Here is an 8,076-nt window from a genome sequence, read left to right as displayed (position 1 = left end):
ATATATATTAAACTGAAGATGTAGCTCGGTGGCAGAGCATAAGTACAAGGCCCTGAGTTGAATCCCAAGGAAGGGAGGGAGGGAAGGAGGGAGGGAGGAAGAAGAAAGGAAAAGAGGGAGGGAGGGAGGGAGGGAGGGAAGGAGGGAGGGAAGGAGAAGAAAAGGAAAGAGGGAGGGAGGGACAAAGGGTAAATGGACAGAAAACTGAAAGAAGATGGTGTGGGATTATTGGTGAAGTTCTTCTCCCAAATAAGTGAAAGCTTAGTGGGAGGACACACAACATACACAAGGAAAAAATTAAGATCTTAAAATAATTTAAGCATTAAAAATACAATCATAATTTATATACAGGTAGAAAGAAACATATAATGAATCCTGTGGCCATCTGCCATCTTCAACAATTACTGACACTTAGCCCACTTTATCTACTGGTGTCTTCTACTTCCTTCCCCATGGCTGGATTATTTTGAAATGAATCACAGACATTCCACATTCAATCAGTATGCATCTCTAGAAGATAAATGCTCTTTAAAAGAGCATAACCACAATATTGCATTATTGGTCATTATATTTTTTAATTCTCATAATTTTTAAAATTTATTATTTGACAGCTTCATACATATTTATAATGTATTTTAATCATATTCACCCTTATTGCGATTTAAATTTTTTCATCAAGGTTTGTATAAGTAGCATAAAAATATACATAACACTTTTGGAGTCAAACAAGCTACCACTGAGCCACAAGGTCCTGCTAATATATCTACCAGTTTTGACTCAAACAATCTCATTTTAGAACCATATTAAATTCTACCTCCTCAGAAGGCTAAGACAGGAGATTAGAAGTTCAAGACCCAGGTCAACCTGGGCAATGTAGTGAAACCTTGTCTCAAAATAAAATATTCAAAAAGGCTACACACTAGCTCAGTGGCAATGAGCTTGCCTAACATGCGTAAGGCCCTGGGTTCAATCCCCAGTATTGCAAAATAAAAAACCTCAATAACCACATTAAACTGCAGTAAACACAGCTGTATATGTAGGTGCACATGCACACACACATATGTACATATGTACAAAGGCTGGTCTCTGACAGATCTCTAGAGAAATCCCCATTGTCTATAGGGTGGTCTCTATTACATTCTAGGTGGGCCCATCTGGTTCTGCCTGCAGAGGGTCTGGGAAGGTGATTCCACACACCTCCTTTTAGTCCTGTAAGTGGGAACTGAGAAGTGATGGGCAGGTGACAGGGCCACCTATGATGTCCTGCAGAGAATGTCCTGACTCCTTTCTGTTAGTTGACGCCTCAAAGTGTACCATCTGCACCTTTAAAGAGGACCAGTCTCCTTTGCCTTGGGGTCAGTGAGTTCAGCGAATCTTTCCTTATTCCTCATTCAGAGATGAGAGTGTGAGAATTCTGAGTATTCAGGAAAACAGGAGGAAAACCCACTGTGTTGGTTAGCTTTTGTCAAATTGACAGCATAAACTAGAGTCTCCTAGGAAGAACAAACCTCAATTAAGGGACTGACTTCATCAGACTGGCCTGTGGGCATGTCTATGAGGCATTTTCTTGATTAGTGATTGAAATAAGAGGGCCCAGCCCACTGTGGGTGGTGCTATTCCTAGGCAGGTGAGTCTGGGCAGTATAAGAAAGGCAGCTGACTGGGAGCCTGGAGCAGGTCAGTAAGCAGCTTCCTCCATGGTCTCTGCTTCAGTTCCTGTCTCCAGGTTTCTGCTTGAGTTCCTATCCTGGCTTCCCTTGATGAAGGACTGTCTGTAAGCTGAAATAAACTGTTTCCTCCCCCAAGTTGGTTTTGGTCAGTGCTTTATCACAGAAACCAAAGTAGGATACCCACAAAAATAACCTGGGCTTTAATCTCAATTGTGCCTGAGTCAGGTCTTCTCAGAAGCAACTTCTGTCCCCTTTCTGACCATAGGTGGCTCTGCCAAGGATAACTGGCACCATCTCCATCACTCATTCACCCTTATTCCTGGGGGAAATTTACTTTATTCTACTTTGGTATGGTGAGGCATGAGTACACCCTGATAGAGGATCTTGGGTCTCCTCAGATAAATGGACCACCAATGGCACAACCACATCTCATGGGGAAACCACTCTACATGTGGTGAAGTGCTCCTCAAAGTTGTGTCTAATACATCCGTACTGTGCATTGATGGAAGTGTATGCAGGAGGCAGAGCAAAGATGGGGTGCTCCCACTTTCCCAGAAACTGTTCGACTTTTGCATGCCCATTTCTTCTGTCTGTTTTAGTTGCCTTTCTTGCTGTTGTGAACAAACATTTGACAAAACCAACTTAAGGAAGAAAGGGTTTATTTTGGCTCACAGTTCGAGGATGCCGCCCACCATGACAGGGATGCTGCAGCAGCAAGAGCAGCTCAGGCTGGGGCACCAGAAGCAGGAAGCAGCTGTTCACAGTGCAACCACAGTCAGAAGCAGAGAGATGAATGCAAGCGCCCTGCTCACTTTCTCATTTTTATTCAGTCAGGAACCCCAGATCATGGGATGGGCCTTCACTCTTTTAAATAACCCCATCTAGAATCTCACAGACATGGCTAGAGGTCTTTCTCCTAGGTGATTATTCTTTAAAATTTGTTTTTAATTTTATGTGTATGTATTTTACCTACATATGTGTAAGTACATCCATGTCATGTAATGCCCAAGGTGACCAGAAGAGGGCACTGGATTCCCCTGGAACTGGAGTTGCTGATGGTTATTAGTTGCCATCTGGGTGCTGGGAACTGAACCCAGGTCCTCTTCAAGAATAACCAGTGCTCTTAACCACTGAGCCATCCCTCCAGCCCCACTAGGTGATTTTTGATCCTGTCAAGATGGCAATTAGCCATCATCTCATTCTCTTTTTCCTCATGTCTCCATCCATCAGCCTTTCATTTTCCTTGCAGACCTATCTCTGGACCTGGAGTTTCTCCCATCAGTCACAGGCTGTGTCTGTTCTTTGGATTGAAATTCACCCTCTCTTCCATACCCTGGTTCTTGTTGCTGCCTGCCACTTCATTAGCCTGGGTTTACCCCTTTCTCTTCCCCCACCCACAGAGTGTCAGCACCTGGTGACCTCATTTGAGCCCCCATGTGTTTCCATTCTCACTGCACACAACCTGGAAACTCAGCCTCGGAGTAAGATGTGTAGCTCAAGATGCGAGTTCAGGGCAGCCCCCTTCACACTACTCTCTTCGGAAAGCTGGGCAGGCTTCTCTGTTCCCTTGCTGGACAGGAAGTAAGGGTGATAGGGAGGTGTCTCATGAGATGAGGCTGGAGGCCCTTTAAAGCCTTGTGCTCTAGGGCAAAGTCCAGTGTGAGTGGTTTCACTGAACCCTGTCTGAATGAACAAAAGAAAACATGAAACACACTATTTATTATCAGCCAGGCACTAGAAAGGGCGGTCTCAGGATGTCACACTTAATTCTGTGCTGGAGGAATGGCTAATGAAACCTAAAGAATCAGAGGACTGAGGCTGCAGAGATGGTTTGGTGGTTAAGAGACTTGCTGCTCCTGCAGAGAACCCAGGTTTAGTTGCCAGCACCCACACTGGATGGTCACAACAACCTGTAACTCCAGTTCCACAGGATCTGATGCCCCTTTCTGGTCTCCATGAGCACCCACACACATGTGGCAAACATACATACCCTCAGGGACACACAATACACATAAAATATATGAACAAATACACATTTTTTTAAAAAAAAAAAAGAATCAGTATCAGAGAAGTGGCTTGCCCATATTCACATAGCTAGGAAGCAATAGAACCGCCATGGATCCTGGGCTCATGCCAAAGCCCTGTTCATGCCTCTGCCATGCGAGTTCCCGTGGGCAGTGGAAAGGAGACCTGACTGTGCTGCCCTTTTCTGTCTCAACCATCTGAGAAGTTCTCTCCATCCCACATTTTAGCATTTGCTTCTGTCTTCCTGCTCCTTATTCATTTGCATCTCACTTCCTCTAGAGCAGTCTATGTGGTGTGTGTCTGCATTTCTTCTCAATCCTGTCCCTTCATGTCTCTGCCTGCACCTTGGGGATGTCACCAACACCCTGGTCAAGCTCCAGAAACCCTCACAGCCACCCGGAACTTCAGGTTCAGAGTAAGGGTTAAAGTTTCCTGCTCTGTGGGAGGCATGTAGGAACCTGCACTCAGAGCTTCCCTGTATCACATGAACAGTGAACTGGGTCAAGAGAGGAGGGAGAAGAGAAGGATCTCACTCAACTTTGGCCTTCTTGAAGATCAGGCTAGTGTCTGCAGGTCTGATAAGGCCTGGTAAAACAAGGTAAAACAAGCCTCCTGCATACATACATAGAGACCTTTCTGCTGCCACTGAACTAGCTGGCACACACACACACACACGCACACACACACACACACACACACACACACACACGGACACATACACAGATACACAGACACACAGAAGTTTCTGCTCTTGTACATCTCTGATTCTCTTAACAATGTAATGACTGAAAAATTCATCATAGATTCCCTTTATTATTAAAACAATACTTTCGTGCTTATTCTTTCAGCTTTTTTTAATCACACATGAGCAGGGTTTTGAGGAGGTTTTTTTTTTTTGTTTTTGTTTTTACTTTACCTTTATAGTGTACAGACCAGCTCCTTCATTCCCTTTATTGCTCATTTTCATGTATATTCTTTTTGTTGTTGTTGGGATTTTTTAAGACAAGTCTCACAGTATATCTCAAACTATCCTGAGACTTACCATGTAGCCCAGGCTGGCCTCAAACTTAAGGTCATCCTCCTGCCTCAGGTTCCTGAGTACTGAGATTATAGCATGAGCTACCACACTCAGCTTATTTATTTTCTTCATTGCTTATTTTTCTTTTTTAAATGTTTCATTTATTATTTTTGTTTTATGCGTCATGAGAGTTTTACCTGAGTGTATGTAAGTGCACCCAAGTCATGCAATGCCTGTGGAGGCCAGAAGAGGCTATTGGTTCCCCTGGACTAGAGTTAGGACAGTTGTTAGCTGCCACGTGAGTTCTGGGAATTCAGGTCTTCTGCAAGAGCAACCAGTGCTCTTAACTGCTGAGCCATCTCTCCAGTCCCGTTGTTCATCTTCCAGTGTAAGCTTTAGCATTATCATTTGTAAGTCATGCCTAGCAGTCTATTGACCAGATATGGCATAATTTATAAAGTAGTTCTTTGCTGAGTGTACTGAAGTTGCTTCCCTGAATCACAATGATATGAAAGACTCTAATGGAAATCTTTATGCCTACAACTTTTTGCCTCCTTTCAATGATTTTCTCAGTTTCTCAGGAATGGGAATAATTGTGAATAATTACAATCACAGTGGCTGTATAAAGTCAGTATTAAAGAGTGAAGTTCCCAGGCTGGCGAGATAGCCCAGCAGGTTGACATCACTGGCTGCTCTTGCAGAATTTTTGGTTTCCAGCACCCACATGGGCTAACAACTGTCCTTAACTCCAATTCCAAGGGATGTGATGCCCTCTTCTGACTTCTGCAGGCATTGCACACACAGGGCACACTTACATGCAGGCAAGACACTGACATAAAATGAAAATAATTAAAAAAATTTTGAATGAAATTCCAAAAGCTGGGTGTGGTGGCACAGGTTTGTAACCCCAGCTCTAGGGAGGCAGACAGGTAGATCCCTGGGGCTCACTGGCCAGCCTCACCTAAATACAGAGCCCCAGATCCCAGTGAGAGACCCTGTCTCCACAAACAAGGACAGCCAGAGGAATGGCACCTGAGGTTGACTTCTGAACTATGCATGCATGCACACAAAGGCATACATGTACCACCCCTTTGCACACACACAAGTGTGAGGTTCTTACATTCTGACAACTGGCTTAAAGCTCCAAATTTGGCAGTTCCTAGCTCTGGGATTTTGGACCAACTACTTAATTTCTCTAGTCTCAATTTCTTCAAATGTAGAACAGAGCTTTATTATATAATAGGTAATTCATAAGGTTACAGTTAAGATTGAATAAAATACTACGTATTTAAAATCTTTTAGTTTCTACTAATATTAGTGACATAATTATGGCTAATGTTAACATTAATTCTGGGTTCTTTTAGATTAGGCTGACTCAACACCATGTGGCTGACATCCAAGATACTTCCTGAAGGCAAATGTAGCCTGATTTGCAATTAATGGCTCCACAGTTCCTCTTGCTCCACCCAGGCTTCTCATCCACCCTAGCTCAGTGTTATGGTTCGAATAGTGACTGTCCCCCAAAGGCCCATGCATTAAAGCCCTGGTTCTATTGAGAGGTGGTGGAACCGTTAACAGATTAGGCCTTGTGACAGGTGTCCAGTCATGTGTTCAAAGGAAACTATTGGAGGCTTGGCTTTTCCGCTCTCCTGACCATGAGATGAACCATCTTCTGACACACACGCCCACCATGATGGGCTATGTTGCCACTGCCCTAAAACCATGAATCCAATCAATTATGAGCTCAAACCTTCAAAATAGTGACCTCCCCAAAGAATCCTTTTCTTCTTATAAGCTGATTATTGTAGGTATTTGTTACAGTAACAGAAAGCTGACTAACACAGTCAGAGACTTTAGTCAGAACTCCATACCTCATTTATTTTAGCATTCTTTAAAGGCCTTAATAGAATGCTGACTCTCAAGTTTAGAAATGTTACTCCACATCTCACCTTTTGATTCCTTAACCGCATGCCATAGGTAATACAATTATGTAAGAGCAGTAGACCAATAGATGTGATGTGAGGCTTCAGCCTCATGTAATTATTAGTATTTTTATCTTAATGTTTTTATTGGTATTGTCAATTTCTATTTTGTAATTTGGGCTATGGTTTAGGGATCTATTGAATACTGCCTTTGATCTCCCTTCCTGAGTTCAGAACTAAATAATAAATGCGTTTAAGAGTCAGGTACATGGTTATAGATACTGGCTTTATTATTTCAAAAAGCTGAACATAGCTTAAAGATGTAGCCACAGGATCCTTTCTAATATTGTCCCCTAACATTAACTAATATCCCTTCTACCCACTACAAAATAACCTACTTTCAGCTTTCACTTGCTACTAATCGACAGAATCATGCCAGGTAGGCATCTCAAGGTCTTCAACATGAAGATATATTAGGCTAGGGTGAGAATAGTCTTGCTTTAGACTTAATATTTGCACATTTAGACATGATAACAGGTTCACACTGTTTGGACCTTCAGTGGCTTCTCATGGCCATGTTTCCTTCCTTCTTCTTTCTCTCCTGGCCTCCCTTTCGGAACTCCCCTGTCCATTCCTTGTGCATGAGACTAGGGTGACTTACTAGCCAGAATACCTACCATGGAGAGGCAACGGTTTGACAATTACTTTCTTGAATCGATATTTTCACATGGTTATCCTGCCAATTTGTAATCCCACCCACCATTTAATGAAATTATTTCAATTATATACAAAAAAACTTAAAAGTCCCATCTTAATCAATAGTAGAGGAAATAAGGTCAAAGTTAGCAGGTTACTATCATATGCTCAACGGTACAGGGCCCAGACTCTCTCTGTTCTGCCATCTATCTGCCACTGGCTTCATCCTAAGCAAAGATGCTGTGATTCTAGGCACCCCATGTAGGAACCACATTACCCAGAAGAGAGGCCATGCCAGCTTGCTTCTTTTTTTAATGAAGAACTCATTTCTAAAACTCCCCTCATTCTATAGAAGCTACTGCCATCCCAATGTCTCAGCAGGGGATAACACCACCATTGTTCTTACACACATTCATGGCATTAAGATAGACGGGGCAGAAGACTCTACTAAAACCAGACTTAAGGGGAAGGGGAAGTGGGGAAGTGGAGGCAGCCGCATCTGCTGAGCATCAGTAAGCATTCATTTCAAGACTCAGGATTTTAAAGATGTCTTTGTATCTCTGCTTTCTCATCTCTAAACCTCAATTTCCTCATCTACCTCATACACCCTGTAAGACGGCGTGATGAAAAAGAGAGATAATTGATTATAAACTACAAGCACTTAAGTGGACTGCAAACCTGATGAATATCACTCCCAGCATGGGAGCTTTCCCCCACTACTGCCAAAGAGAGCTCATTCCAGACCC

This window comes from Nannospalax galili, unplaced genomic scaffold (assembly GCF_000622305.1).
Source record: "Nannospalax galili isolate Female #2095 unplaced genomic scaffold, S.galili_v1.0 scaffold126, whole genome shotgun sequence".
NCBI lineage: Eukaryota > Metazoa > Chordata > Mammalia > Rodentia > Spalacidae > Nannospalax > Nannospalax galili.
This window is presented reverse-complemented; position numbering follows the sequence as displayed.